General features: G+C 43.0%; 1 long non-coding RNA gene across 1 annotated transcript in view; it reads right to left on the bottom strand.

The window, feature by feature from the left end:
- Positions 1–15,194: 15,194 nt before the first annotated feature.
- LOC140709777 (uncharacterized) overlaps positions 15,195–16,429 on the bottom strand; it is a 78,631-nt gene continuing 77,396 nt past the window's right edge. Inside the window, exon 4 of the long non-coding RNA XR_012090500.1 lies at positions 15,195–15,959. This is a non-coding gene — a long non-coding RNA (uncharacterized lncRNA). The remainder of the gene's footprint in view (positions 15,960–16,429) is intronic.

Here is a 16,429-nt window from a genome sequence, read left to right as displayed (position 1 = left end):
CTCAGGAAGTTTGTGGCCTCTGCCATGAAAAACTTAAAAAAGTAAACTTGACCAAGTCATTTGTGTATGGGATAAGGTCTAGAACAGAGATTGGCTATCATTTGGAGGATAAAATTAATCACATTTCTTTGCTTCTATTTGTAAACTGATTAGACATATTCAAGCGTTTCAATGCAAATTTGAAAACAATTACACATCTGGAGAAATACATGCCTTTGTGGACTTTACCTTATAATAGAGTTTCTCAACTTTTGAAATAATGCTCTAATTATACCCCTATTTATTGACATTTAATTATTGGAGGGCAATGGGAGAAGAGAACACCATTTCTGTTAAAATCATGTCATTGGTGCCACACCTGTCCCTAGACAGTTTGCATGAAATAGACATAAAGCCATTGAGTCAGTGACAACAAGAAGTACTGGGAATCTTTCACAAAGGATTCAGGGATGGGCCCCCCTAATCTTTTCCTGCAGATATGAAGCTATTGAGTCAGTGATAACCAGAAGCACTGGAAATCTTTCATAAGGAATTCAGGAATGGGCCCCCCTAATCTTTTCCTGCTACTCCTGTGAGGCCACAAGCCAGATTTATTAAAGCCAATAAAAGCAGACCTGTGCATCCTTCTAGAGCAGAGACTAGCTTTGTATTTCACAAAATGCTCCACAAAGGATTCCAGAGGCAAGTTTATTTGGAATACACTTAGTCCAGATAACATGGCTTCTTGATATGTTTCATGTTTTGACTGCAGGTCTTCTCAGGGCCTTAAATGTTTGGGTGTGTTGTGAATCCCCAAGACTGAGCCACATGATGCAGCATCTTCCTAATGACCTCAGGCCCTTTTTGAGTGGGCACTTTTGAGAATCAGTATTCTGCAAAGCACACCTTGGGAAGCCACAAAAAGCTTTTCCCTGAAGCAGGGTTTCTCAACCTGGACGTTGTTGGCATTTGGGGCAGGATAATTCTCAGTTGTGGGTGGCTGTCCTGTGCATTGGAGGGTATTTACCAGCATCCCTGGCCTCTGCTCACCAGATACCGGTAGCAATCCCTACCCCACGCAGTTGTGACAATCAAAAGTATCCCCAGATATTGCTAAATGTTCCCTTTGGGCAAAATGGCCCTCAGATGAGAACCTTTACTCTAGGGAAAGTTCTGGAATCAAGAAAACTTATTGCAATGATACAAGAGACCACTCTCTCAGGTATGAATATTCAGCTCACTGTTAGAGTCCTTGGCAATAAGATTGTTATTTGTTAAAAGAGACAGTATTACTGGTGAAGACTCATTTCAAAAATGGAAGTGACAATGAAAGTTGCTGTTTCTATGATAACTAATTCGAAAGCTTATGGAAATTTATGGAACAAGTGCGTAAATTAAACTTGCTTTTAAAATGTGGAGGCTGGATGCAGTGGCTCATGCCTGTAATCCCAGCACTTTGGGAGGCCAAGGAGGGCAGATCACCTGAGGTCAAGAGTTCGAGACCAGCCTGGCCAACATGGTGAACTCTCGCCTCTACTAAAAAATACAAAAATCATCCAGCTGTGGTAGTGGGCGCCTGTAATCCCAGCTACTCGGGAGGCTGAGGCACAAGAATCACTTGAACTGGGGAGGTAGAAGTTGCAGTGAGACAAGATCATGCCACTGTACTCCAGCCTGGGCGACGGAGTAAGATTCTGTCTCAAAATAATAAATAAATAAATAAATAAATAAATAAATAAATAAATAAATAAATGTTGTGGAGTTAGGTATAGACAAGGTACTGTGTTCTTTAAACAAAATTTAATCCCCCCCTCCACCCCTACCAAACTCCACTTTTTACATTGTTTCAGGAAAATGTCTATTGTCGAAAGTCAAACATAGCATTTTTTGATGCTCTTAAAAATCCAGTGGGTAACATCCTACCAATGCCGTTCACTAAAATTCTCCTGGTCCAGTTACGTAAGTGTTAAACTGTGAAAACCCTTCTAGGAGGTGCCATCCCCAGGGTATTTCAGTGGACTTCAGAAAAATCTGAGCCTGGAATATCTTATCGCCCCAGAAAGTAAGGAAGTGCTCAAAGATTGATGGACACATGTCCAAAGAACCAAGAGCCAGGCTGATGGGGCCCCTACTGTCCAAATACGGGATACCTTGAACATGAAAATAAATAGCAAGCGAGTAAACGCATTGAACAAACTAAAACTTCATGAATTCATGGAAATAAAGAAAGGGAGGGAAGGAGGGAAGAAGGAAGTAGGGGAGAAGGGGAGGAAGGGAGAGAGAGAGAAAAAGAGAAAGCTCTTCCTTACAGTAAAAAGCCAACAATACCGTTAAAGGTATGATGAGATTAGAAAATCACCATTTGACCCATCGTAATAATAAACAATTCTGTCAAGAATCATGAACACATACTAAAACCAGTGGGTAAAAGTTTGAGGAATAAAAGGATATTTACATAGGCCCAAACTCTCTTCTTATAATATAATTGATTGACCAGGGGAAGAAGGAACTTTACAGCGGACAAACCTAACACCTCAGTCACAGGATGGACCAACATCAAGGGCGGCTTGATAGGACACACTGGGAAGGCCACACTCTGCACCGTGGTATTCCTTCCAGAAGTGCAGAAACTGAGTCCATTCATGAGGAGACATCAGACAAACCCAAATTGAGAAATACTTTATGAAATAGCTGGCTTATACGCTTCAAAAATGTCAGTGTCACAAAACACAAAGAAAGCCAGAGAAACTGTTCCAGATGAAAGAAGATCAAGGAGACATGAGAACCAAAGGCAACACATGATTGGGAGTTTCTTTTATTATAAAAGAACAGTATTGAGATAAGTGACAAAATCTGAATGAGGTCCATGGATTAAATAGTAGTATTGCATCAGTGTTGATTGCCTGATGATGATGATTGTACCACTGTGATTATGTTAAGAGAATGTCCTTGTTTTTAGAAAACACCTACTAAAGTAAAGGTATGTGTTTGCTATTACTCCGAATGGTTTGGGAGACAGGGAAAATATATATGCATGTATGTGTGCATGCGTATTATTATGTATAATTAATATATTTAGGGGGAGAGAGAATGAGAGGGGATGGGAGTAACCTGGAGAAAGCACGTGTGATAAAATGTTACCATTTGCAAAGTTGCAAAGTCTGGTGAAAAGTATAAGGGGGCTCTTTGTACTTTTCTTGCAATTTTCCTGTAAATCTGAAATGATGTCAAAATTGAAGGACTAAAAAGAAAAAACTCTCGTATCCAGGATCCTTCCTCCCACTGAATTATCCTTTCTGCTTCATGCCCCCTTCTCCTTCCACTACACCAAAAGTCTTCCAAATCTCCTTCCTCTCTCAAGGGGGTTCTGAGCAATTACCCACTAGCCTTGGTCTCAGTGGCTTATTACAAGTGGATTCCCAGATGCCACCCCCAGAAACCCTGGCTTGGGGCATCTAGAGCCGGTGGTTGTCTACAGATGCCTGAATCTGGACACCCAGAGGTTCTCATTACATTGGATTGCAGTGCACTCTGGGCCTCAGAGTGTTAGTTCCCTAGGTGATTGTTATGGGTAGCCAAGGGTGAACGTTCACAGGAGTCATCTGAGTATCTTGTTAAAATACAAATTCTGGTTCACTAGGTCTAGGGAAGCAGGAACCTAAGATTCTGCATCTCTGATCGTCTCTCTGCGTGGATGATACGCAGTCCAAACCTTGAACAGCAACGGTGTCATCGAGAGTAGACTCCAAGTGTTCTCCGCCAACAGATCTTCACCATCTCAAGTTCTGAAAACTCTAAGGGGGCAGACACAGCATCTGTTTTATTCTCTGCTGAATAACCCGCACTCAGTGCTCCATAAATAGTTGTTGAATGCGTGCGTGAGTGAGTGAGTGAAAGGCTCCTAGTACCATGCTAATCTCCACTAGTACCTCCCAGCCGCTTAATATTTCAAAATGGTCATGTTTTGCATTAGAATCACTCCCATCAGATTTCAAACAAAAATCAATGGCTTTTGAAACTGAAAACCACTTTGGGGTGAGAAGAGTTGGCAAGATCCCACTCCCCTTCAGGAATGGCCTGGTGCAGGTGCAGATGACGAAAGCAGCCTCTGAGTCAGCTGCTACCCTTCTTCTGCACTTCTCAAATCATTTTCGTATTAGCATATCTCTAAGTGCATATAATTTTCACATCAAAGAGTGTAATTTTTTGCAGAAGTGGAGTAGAGAATAATTTATCCACTGAAGTATCTCAAGCAGCAGTCTTGATAGCATGACATAAAAATTACACAGAAGACAGACATTTAGAAAAATTTGGTGGCAGAATTTGTATTATTTAAGTAGATGTGGAGAATATTCACCCATGGAAACCGAAAAAATATACATTTTTGGAGCTAAAACAGTTTCCTAGTTGAGGGAGGAGAGGGCAGTTTGAGCCAGTATCTCACTTCCTAGCTCACTGAACGAGGAGATAACCCATGGTCTGGCTTTCCTTCCTAATGGAGTGGTTCCCTAGGACCACAGAATTTACCAGCCCTGCTTGTCCCCAGGCCCTGGAATTCCAGCTTCCCCGGGATGCAGGAACCTCAACTTCATCTGAGGGAACCCTCCATTTTGAGAAACAGTCTGGTGAGGTGAAAGGCACATAAAGAGAACCCGGGCCCTAACTTCAACTCCTCAGTGTCACCTCCCTCGTGCAGCCAGCTTGGCTGGGCACATGCACCCACTTTCTAATAAAACAGGTCTCTGCGGTCCCCTCCTTTTGTCCCAATTTCCATGTCTTTGGACACCAGTCTCTCTTCCTGGTCCCCTGTGCCTGAAACCCTCTCAGGGAAACCTGAGTAGACCCTGTACACAGAGCCCTTGACTACACACACACACACACACACACACACACAACTCTAACGCACACACCCCTCTAATACACACACACACCTAACACACACATACACACCTTTAACACACACACCCCTAACACACACACCCCTAACACACACACCCCTAACACACATACCTCTAACACACACATACTCCTAACACACACCCCTAACACACACCCACTTCTAACACACACACACCTCTAACACACACACACACCTCTTACCCACACACACCTCTAACACACAGATGCATCCCTAACACACATACACACCTCTAACACACACAGATCCTTAACACACACCTCTAACACACACATACTCCTAACACACACACCCCTAACACACACACCTCTTACACACACACACCTCTAACACACAGACGCATCCCTAACACACATACACACCTCTAACACACACTCATCCTTAACACACACCTCTAACACACACATACTCCTAACACACACACAACCTGAATACACACACGACTCTAACACATATCCCTAACACACACCTCTAACACACACATACTCCTAACACACACCCCTAACACACACACCTCTTACACACACACACCTCTAACACACAGACGCATCCCTAACACACATACACACCTCTAACACACACTCATCCTTAACACACACCTCTAACACACACATACTCCTAACACACACACAACCTGAATACACACACGACTCTAACACATATCCCTAACACACACCTCTAACACACACTCATACTCCTAACACACACATATCCCAACACACACACCTCTAACACACACACATATGCCTAACACACACACCTTTAACACACATACACACACACCCTAATGCATACACACCTAATACACACACACACCTACTACACACACACCTCCAACATACACATACCTGCGCACCTAACACACATACCTAATACACACATGTAACATACATACGCCTCTAACACACACACACAGTGCACACATACCTACCATATACACCTAATACACACACACCCCTAATACATATATACACATACATATACACTTCATATTGGAGAGAAGGAGATGATGTTTGTGTCCCCGCCCCTAGAAAATGTATCAGGCAAATCTCATAGCTATTTTGGTCATTTTTCGGTGTAAAACACTTTAATTCTGATGTATGTAAAAAGTCCAGTTGAGGACACTGCCATGCAGTCGGGAGGAACTATCTTTTCAATGAATGCTGGTAGGTCTGTTGGCTATTTCTAGGGGGAAAAAAATGTATCTTACCCTTCCTTAATTCCAGATGGATGACAGTGCTAAACACAAAAGGTAAAACAATAAAGCTCTTAGAAAAGAAAGTAGGAAAACATCTTTGGGATCTGGGGTAGGCAAAGACTTCTTAAGCAGTACTCAGATAGGGACTAACAATAAAAATGGCAAGTAACACTATTTATAATAGTCCCAATATCGAAACTACCCAAATATCCATCAATGGCAGAAAAGTAAATAATTGTGGTATGTTCACACAATGGAATTTGATACAAAGGTGAGAATGATTATAATTGCACACACACACAAACAATAGGTAATCTCATAAACATCAAGTTATGCGAAAGAAGCAAAACACAAGAGGAAATACCAGCCAGGCACAGTGGTTCATGCCTGTAATCCCAGCACTTTGGGAGGCCAAGGTGGGTGAATCACTTGAGGTCAGGAGTTTAAGACCAGCCTGGCCAACATGGCGAAACTCTGTCTCTACGAAAACACAAAAATTAGCTGGGCATAGTGGCGGGCACCTATAATCCCAGCTACTCAGGAGGCTGAGGCAGGAGCATCGCTTAAACTCAGGAGGGGGAGGTTGCAGTGAGATGAGATCGTGCCACGGCACTCCAGCCCCGGCAACAGAGTGATTGAGACTCCATCTCAAAACAAAACAAAAGAGGAAATAGTGTATGAACCCATTTATGTGAAGTACAAAAACAAGCAAAACTAATCTGTGCTATTGTGTTTGGAGACAGTGGTTACTCTTGGGTCCTCTTGGGTTGATGTGGAGGTAAAAGGGCTTCTCAGAGGCTGGCATGTCCTATGTGTCCCTTGGAGTGCTGGGTACACAGATGTGTTCATTTTATGAAAATCCCCCAGTTTGGATACTTCGAATATATGTGAGTTTCTGCACATCTATTAGACTTCAATAAAAAGCTTTCTTAACTACTATCCAAGTTAAATGAAGATTGACATTTGGCACAATGCTTGTGTCGCTTTTGAATAGGGGCTTTGTTAACGTTTTTATTACTTAATAGAAAAAAAGCGCACGTACGTGGTTCAGACACAAAGATTCCCACCGCACAAAAAGTGTACAATGAAACATAAGCCCTTCCTCCATCCCAGACCCACAGTCCCCTTCTTCAGAAGAGCAACTGAATTATTTCTTGTGTATCCTTCAAGAAATTGTATATGCATGTGTATAGGAACTGTGTGTGAATCTGTATTAAGCTACATGTGTTTTTTGTACAAATAAGAATAAGCACTGTTTCCTGTACCTTTCTTTCCCCTTAACAATACCTTGAAGATAGGTCCATATTATTAATCTCACTATATGAGATTTACAAAAAGAGGTGAGTCTTTATGTATTAGTAAATATGTATTAATATTATTTATTAAATATGTATGGATTAATAAACACATTCTCACCACTTTTTGTAAATATTATATAGTGTTTTGTTGTAGAGATCCTATATTCCAGGGTGTATGAGTCTATTCTTGCACTGCTATAAAGAACTACCTGAGACTGGGTAATTTATAAAGAAAAGAGGTTCAATTGGCTCATGGTTCCACAGGCTGTACACTGGGGAGGCCTCAGGAATCTTTCAATCATGGTGGAAGGGGAAGGGGAAGGGGAAGCAGGCACATCTTACATGACTGTAGCTGGAGGAAGAGAGGGAGGCAGGTGCTACATACACTTCCAAATTTAAACAACCAGATTTCTTACTATCATAAGAACAGCAAGGGGCAAGTCACTCCCATGACCCAACCACCCCCAACTAGGCCCCTCCTCCAACACTGGGGATTACAATTTCACATGAGATAGATTTGGGTGGGGACACATGTCCAAACCATATCACTGGGGTTGGCAAATTATCAACAACATGCCGAATTTGGCCTGCTGCCTGTTTTTGTAAATAAAGTTTTATTGGAACATGGCCATGCCCACTCATTTACATATGGCCTATTGCTGCCTTCTTGCTACTGCAGCAGAGTTGGGCTGCAACAGAAACCGTATGCCTTCGTTTCCAATGGCCGCTGTAACACATTGCCACAAACTTAGTGGCTAAAAACAATGCATGGTTATCTTATTTCTGGGGGTCAGAGCCAAAATGGGTCTCGCTGGGTTTAAAGGAAGGTGTCAGAGGGCTGCAAGCCTTTTTGGAGGCTTTTGAGGAGAATCTGTCTTGGCTGCCCATGTTCCAAGGCTTGTGGCCTCCTTCTATCTTTCAAGCCAGCGATGGCTAGTCATGCCTTCCCCACATCACATCGCCCTACCTGGAATTTCCTGCTTCGCTCTTTCATGTTTAAGGACCCTCACGACTAACTTGGAGCCACCCCAATCATGGAAAATAAAACTTCCTATTTTAAGGCCAGTTGATTAGCAACCTTATTTTCCTCTGCTAACTTCATTCCCTTTTGTCATGTAACATGACATATTCACAAGTTTTGGGGATTAGGACGTGGACCTCTTTGGAGGAGGCATTATTCTGCCTATCACATATATCACCAGCAACACCTACAATATTTACTTTTTGGTCTTTTCCAGAAAAAGTTTGCAGACCTCTGTTCTATGCTGTCCTTAACCAGTAGCTGCAATTAGCTAAATTCTAGCCACCAGCTGCTCTGCTCCCAGCATGGTAATCTACAGCCTCTTGGTCAGTGAGGACTTCATTCTTGGCTCATGTTTCTTTCCACCAATCCCTCTCCACCAGATGTCCTGCTATAGTTCTTGATGACTTCAGTATCCATGTAAATGATTCTTTCAATATTCTGGCCTCTCCTTTCCCAGACTATCTCATCTCTAACAATCACAGATCACAGCCTCCACTCCCCTCAACCACCCACTCCCAGGGCACTAGGCCCTGGACCTCGTCAATACCACTCAGTGCACCTGTCCATCATCTAATTTTCAACGTTTCGTCTAACAATCACTTCCTGTTTTCCCAACTCACTCCTCTAATGTGCAACAGCCATAATCTTTCAGCTCCTCTGGGACCTGCCATCCCTGTAGCACCTTTTCCCTGTGCCTTCCTCCATGTCCCCACTTCCCTCCTTACCCAGCTCAACTGTAATCCCTCCTCTGCACCCTCCACACCCTCTCCCCGTCTTTTGTCATTTATCCTTGCTGGTGAATGTCCAGACCTCATGAAATCCAGTTCTCCACTCCCTATGTGCTGGAGCCACTGAAGCAACATGGAAAAAAAAAAAAACAAAAAAAAACAAAAACCTGTACAGCCTCAAAACCACAAGCCTCAGTGGGCCTCCAGGACTGCGGAACCATTTTCCATCCACTTTTTCTTCATCCCCACAAACCTTCCACCCCCACAACCCTGTCATAAACCTTGCCTTTATTTTTACTTTGAAAACTGAAGCAACCAAAAAATACATTCAGAAGCTCCCATTGTCCAGGGTTGCCAGATAAAATCCAGGGTGGCCAGTTAGATTCGAACTTCAGATAAATAGTGAATTATTGTTTAGCATAAGTACATCCCATGTAATGTTCTGCAAGAAATTATTTGTTATTTGCCTGAAATTCAAATTTTGCTGACCATCTTGTATTTTTATTTGCTAAATCTGGCAACCATACTGCCCAGCTTTAACCAACCTACCTGAATCTGTCCCCAAGACTGTGTTGCTAACCTAAGCTCAGCCTTGGTGATGGCCCCAAGGACTCTTGTAGTTGTTCTCTCTCATATGTCTTCAAGTTTTCCTTGTAACTGTATCACTAGCATCAGAACACAAGTGTAGCATCAATATCTTTATCTTTAAAATAAACTTCCTTGACCCTCTCCACCCTTTCCAGTGATCACCCCATCTCACTGATCGCTTCTAAGAGAGCAAAGCTCTTGTAAGGCATCATCTACATCTACCTTCTCCCCTTTTCTCCTCCCATTTCTCCTTTTCTCCTCCCATTTCTCTCCAGAAAGGCTTTGTTGCCTCCACTCACCAAAACTGCTCTTAACAAGGGGCAGTGATTGTCATACGGCTAAATCCAGTATCAGTACTCAGTTCTCATCTTACTCAAGCTACCAGCAGCTCTCATCCCAGTAGACTGCTCACCTTATTAAATTTACAGACTTTATTTTTTAGGGCAGTTTTAGCCTCGCAGCAAATCGAGTGGAAAGCAATGCAGAAAACTCCTTCCTATACAGCCCTTATCCTCCCCCAACATGCACAGCTTCCCCCACAACCAACATCACACACCAGAGCAGGACATTGACTCCAGCCAATGAAACTATATTGACACATCATTATCCCTCAAAGTCTATAGTTCACATTAGGCTTCATTTTTGTTGCTGTGCATTCTATGGGTTTGGACATCTGTGTAATGACAGCTGTCTACCATGGTAGTCTCATACACATTCACTCATTCTTGAAACATTTTCTTCACATGGCCTCTGGAGTACATGTTGGTGTTTCTCTCTCTCTCTCTCTCTCTCTCTCTCACACACACACACACACACACACACACACCTCCCTGGCCACTCCTCCTCAGGTTCCTTTATGGGACCCCCTTTGGCCTCCTGACTGCGGTGCCAGTCCTCATACATTTCATTTTTATCCTCACTCATGTTCTTGGAGATAGATGACCTCATTGCTTTAAATCCCAACTATATTCTGATAATCTCCAAATTTCTATTTCTAACCCTGGCCTTTCTTCTAAACTCTAAACTTAGATATCCAAGTGGAGATGTTGTGTCATTATTTAGAGCTTGGTATATAATAGGCATATCAGAATTAACATGTACAAAAATGAGCAGCCGATTCTATCACCACTCCAGCTTGTTCCTCTTAAAATCTTTCCCCTTTAAGCAAATGTCACCTCCATTCTGTCAAGCATTGTGAAGGGTTTGAGATTTTTACCTTACTTGCAAACTAACAAGTTAGCCTCCCACAGTTTCACAGATGCTAGTAAAACACAAAATTCCTGGGACAGAGACAAAGGACCTTATTATTCACAGACATAGTGGTTTCCAGGGCTTCATCCTTTTATTATACCAAATCCCCAGTTCCCATAGGGTAATATAAAGGAGGCCAAGTGTCACCTGCAGATTCAGTGGGTAGCATTACAGGACAGGGGCCCTGCTTAGAGAACCCAAATATTTTCTGATTTGTAGTCAGCAAGACTGTCCTTTAATTTGAGGGTGTCTCTGTCCATTTTCTGCTGCTATAACAGAATGCCATAGACTGGGTAATTTATAAAAAACAGAAGTTCTGCATGCTGGGAAGTCCAAGAGCATGGCACCAGCATCTGGTGAGGGTCATTCCAGGTGGAAGCACAGAAGGTGGAGGCAGGCAGATGAGACAGACAGAGACAATCTGGCCAAACTCATCCTTTTTGTCAGGAACCCACTCCTGTGATAACCAACATGCTCCCACAGTATCAGCTTTAGTCAATTCATGAGCAAGCTGTCCTCGTGACCTAATTACCTCTTAAAGTCTCCACTTCCCAATACTGTTACATTGGGGATGAAGTCGCAACACATAAAATGTTGGGGACACATTCAAACCACAGCAGAGAGAGACATTCTTTATCTTCCAAAGCTGTTCCCTATACAAACATCATTTAAAAGATTGTCTGAAACTAAGGCCTTCCGTGCTTCTGCTCACCAGATGTGTGGGAACATGAGAGTCCCTGGAGAATTGTCTCCTAACACATTCAGTCTTCCCATTACCCGGGCCAAAACCTCCCAGTTCAATCTTGGCTGCTTTCTGCTTCCCACCCCAGCAACAAATTCTGCTGTCTCCTCACCACCATCTATGCCACTCTACTTCATGCCTCCATCAGCTTTCTCCTGGAGGATTGGCCAATGGCAATGATTACTGCTTCTCTCTCACAACGCTTCAGTCTTCCCTCAATACAGCCATCAGAGCAATCCTCTTACACTCCAAGTCCAAGCCTGTCCCTCCTCTGCTCAATACCTCCAGTGGCTGCTGTCTCACTGAGGATAAAGCCAAAGTCCTTCCCTTCCAGGCTTATGACCACACTTCCCCAGCCCTCCCACTCTCTGCTCTCATTTCCTTCCATTCCTCCTCACTCACTCCTCACTCACTTCCAACCGCAGACCCACACCTTTTAAAAAAATTATTTATTTTGAGACAGGGTCTGGCTCTGTCACCCAGACTGTAGTGCAGTGACAAGATCTCAGCTCACTGCAACCTCCACCTCCTGGGCTCAAGCGAGGTCCCACCGGTCTCCTTGCTGTTCCTGAAGCTCATTCTCAGCCCATGGCGCTTTTCGTTTGCTACTCCCTATCCCTGTAACAGCCTCCTCCCAAGCATCTGCCTGGCTCAGTCCCTCAACTCTGTCAGAGTCATTGCTCAAATGTCACCTGACTGGAGGAGCCTCTGGATTTGGTTTGGGTTCTCCCAAAAGCAGACCTACAGACAAAGGCCTGGGTCCGTTAGCTTATCTGGGAGGTAGCTCAGGCCACAAAATCAGGAGGTGCAGGAAGTGAGATGGGGGAGGGATAAAAACTCATAACGTTTATGGAAAAATGGGGGCCACTGGGCCTAATCCCACTGGGAACCCTCTGAGAGACCATTTAGAACATACTTCAAAATCAATCCCACAGAGAATGGGAGAAGCTGAGAAGCTGGGCCATTCATTCACTGAGTCGCTCCCTGTATTTGTTTGCTAGGGCTGTCATTTAAAAAATATACCACGGACTGGGTGGTTTAAACAACAGAAATGTATATCCTCACAGTTCTGGAGGCTGCAAGTCAAAGACTAAGGTGTGAGTGGGGTTGGTTTCTCCTGAGGTCTCTCTCCCTGGCTCGCAGATGGCTATCTTCTCACTGTCTTCTCGCTGTGTCCTCACGTGCCCTTTGCACAGGCATCCTGGTGTCTCTTCCTTCTCTTATAAAGACACCAGTTGTACTAATTAGGGCCCCACCCTCCTAGCCTCATTTTAACTCAATCCCCTCTCAAAAGCTCCTGTCTCCAAATACAGTGACATTCTGATGTACTGGGGGTTAGGGCTTCAACATATGAAATTGGGGTGGACACAGTTCCACCCATAACACTCCATCATTGCTTGGTTGTTGCTATTGTACCTGCTCATGCAGGGCAAGTTTCATGACAAGGAAGAAAGCCCTTGTACATCAAATTAGAGGGATGCTGGAGCCGGGGAAGGGGGAGCTGCCAGCAGGGCCAGAATGACCCGTGGGCAGAGGGAAAATGAGAAGTGAGTCTGCAACATCATCCGTGTTTCCCTGACTACTCTGTCTAACAGAGCACCTCTCTGTTACTGTCTGGTTCTTCACCTTGCTTTATTTGTTTCTCCTTATCTCTTATTACTACTTGATATATTCTATGATGATATTTTTATTGAGATCTAATTTGCATACCACATAATTCACCCATTTAAAGTGTGCCATTTAATAGTATATTCACAAAGTTAGACAACCATCACTGCTATCTAATTCCAGGGCCCTTTGATCACCCCAAAAAGGAAGGCTGCGTTCATGCCCAGTCACAAATGTATTATATTTTACTATATTTGCTTAGCAACTCTGACTCTTGCCACCAGAACATGCTTCTTAAGTGCAAAGACTTTGCCTAACTTGCTCACTGTTCCGTCTCCACTCCCTAAAAAAGAGCTGGGTATATGGCAGTAACTCAAAAAAGTATCTCTTGATTTAACATATGAACCAGAAGCCACCTCCCTGAAATTGACTCTGGATTTTGAGACAAGGGAAAAGACCAGGAATGGCAGGTAACTGGTTCACTTCACCTCAGATGAATCTTGTCCTAACAATGCAGCCAGATGCTCAGGGGCTGGTATTCAGGCTCCAGCCTAGAATGGAATGGGGCCCCTTTTGAGGTTGCTGGCTCCATAACTGGGCTAATTTAAAATGTATGGGACTAGGGCCAGGTGTGGTGGCTCACGCCTGTAATCCCAGCACTTTGGGAGGTAGAGGAGAGCAGATCACTTGAGGTCAGGAGTTTGAGACCAGCCTGGCCAACATGATGAAACCGCATCTCTACTAAAAATACAAAAATTAGCTGAGCATGGTGGCTCACGCCTGTAATCCCAGCTACTTGAGAGGCTGAGGCAGGAGAATCGCTTGAGCCTAGGAGGTGGAGGTTGCAGTGACCGAGATTGTGCCACTGCACTCCAGCCTGGGCGGCAGAGCTAGACCCTGTCTCAAAAAAAAAAGAAATAAAATAAAATGTATGGATCTGTGGTTGGAAAGATTTCTTTTGATGTGTGTTACATCGACTGTGTCATAATTCTTTTCTTATGGCTTGAATTTTAACACTTGTAAGCTTTAGAGTGAGTTGAAGAGGTAGCGGGCATTCAGCTTGATACCAGAAAGAATAGGCTTCCATCTCAGCTGCTCACTTAGGAGTGGTGTGACCTCAAAGCAAGTAAAGTAACCGTTCTCAGCCTCAGTTTCCTCATCTGTAAAATGGGGCAGGGAATGAGGAGAACAAGCCCTAACTCATAGAGTAGTTTTGAGGATCATATAAGCAAAAACACATAGTTCACCCTTGATGCATAGTAAGTGCTCCTCAACCATTAGCTGTGAGCCCTGAATGAGGTCATGCTCATAATGCCCAGGATATGACACAAAATAAAGTACATGCAACAAATGACTTGGATGAATTGGTCTCCTGTCTGCTAGACATTCCAAATGATCACTGAATTCTGTGTCTCTGCTCAGGAAAGTGAAACCCTATAATAGTAACTTATCTTTCATATATATTTGTGTGTGTATATATATATGTGTGTATATATGTGTGTGTGTATATATATATACACATGCACACACAAAGTCTGTAGCTTCTTCTCTAAAACCCTGGGGCCCAGAAGCATTTAGGAAATCAGAACTTTCCAGATTTTAGAAAGGGGCATATACATATACTATGTGATTCCCCCAGTGGGATGAGGGCAGCAGTCAGTAATCAAATGCATTGATATTTTTGCCACGAGACTTATGAATGGCCGCAGAAGTGAACCACGTGGACTGACAAGCAGCACTGCATCAGCACAGGTCAGGGTTAGCAGGCAATGATTGGAAGTCAGAACAGGTTTTAACACCAACAAGTAATTTTATAAACTTTCAGTTTTCAGAACTTTTCAGACTTGCATAGAAGGGATAGTAGATTTGTACTTCCATTTTAGAGACCAAAATATTTTGTTTTCTACTCTCCCCTAAGAAGAGGCAAGGGAAACAAACATCTTTATTTCCCCAAGCATGACACTTTTATATATTTGCAAAGAGAAAAAGATGATTACAATGTTCCAATAAGAATGATATATGCAAAAGAAGGGGGAAAAAAGATCCAAACTTGAGACTAATTTCAGCAACAGCAATGTAGTTTTTTCAAAATTCCTTGCTCACAAATTCAAAAACAAAAACTGTCACACTGATGTGTCTTCCCAAATTTGGTTGAAACATCTCTCCTGGTTTTGGAGAGGTCTTCTTTTGAGCACCAGCCAAGAACACATTCTCATGGCCAAGTTAGAGACATAAAAATGCAAATGCAAACACAGAGAGGCCCTTCCAATAACAGCCTGAGTGTGACTCCGGTGGTCCAGACACCTTCTGAGCTACATCATTAGCCCACTGAGTGAGGCCCCCCTCCCTGGTGAGGCCAGTGTCTGTCAGACTCAGAAAACATTTCAATTGTGTGTAAACTCTACCCATTTTATCGAAGCATTCTCAGTCCCTTGTCAAAATAATTAATGTGCATCAAAAATAAAAACAAACAGTTTTTCCTCCATTGGGAGTTGAACATTCCCGGAGAGGAAAGCAGCTGAACTGCAGACAGCGACCAACACGCAGGGCACCTCTACAATCCTGGGCAGATAACAGGTGTCTTGGAAGATGCTGTTCCTGCTTACAGTTCTGTACAGCTGAATTCTGCAATATAAATTATTAAAGAATGTGCAGAACATTACACAGTTCATGTACTTAATGATTATAGTTCACAGTCTAGGTCAGATATAATTAGATGTTACATTAAAATAGCTTCACAGAGCCATTTATTCTGATTTAATTACTTAAAATGATAGCATAATGAGCAATGCTTTCAAGGAAAAAAGTACTCCTTTAAATGGGCTCATTTTAAGTTAATACAAAGAAAATTAATCATTTAACTAAATGTAGGAGGACAAGTCCATGTCTTAAGTGACATCATTTCCATGTCACAAAGGTTACTTCCCTTTGACAACATGTTGCAAGTAATAGGAAAATAAATTCCACCCCCTCCCCCCATGAAAATAGATTCCTGTTTTCACCATTCTCTCCAAGTCTTATTCTCTTTTACTTAAGCCTTGGTGCAAGCGAAGATGACTTAAAACACCAGCATTGTGACGCACACATCCAAATGA

Source organism: Chlorocebus sabaeus, chromosome 22, assembly GCF_047675955.1.
Source record: "Chlorocebus sabaeus isolate Y175 chromosome 22, mChlSab1.0.hap1, whole genome shotgun sequence".
Taxonomy (NCBI): domain Eukaryota; kingdom Metazoa; phylum Chordata; class Mammalia; order Primates; family Cercopithecidae; genus Chlorocebus; species Chlorocebus sabaeus.
Note: the sequence above shows the minus strand (reverse complement) of the source record. Positions and strands in the feature narration are given on the sequence as shown.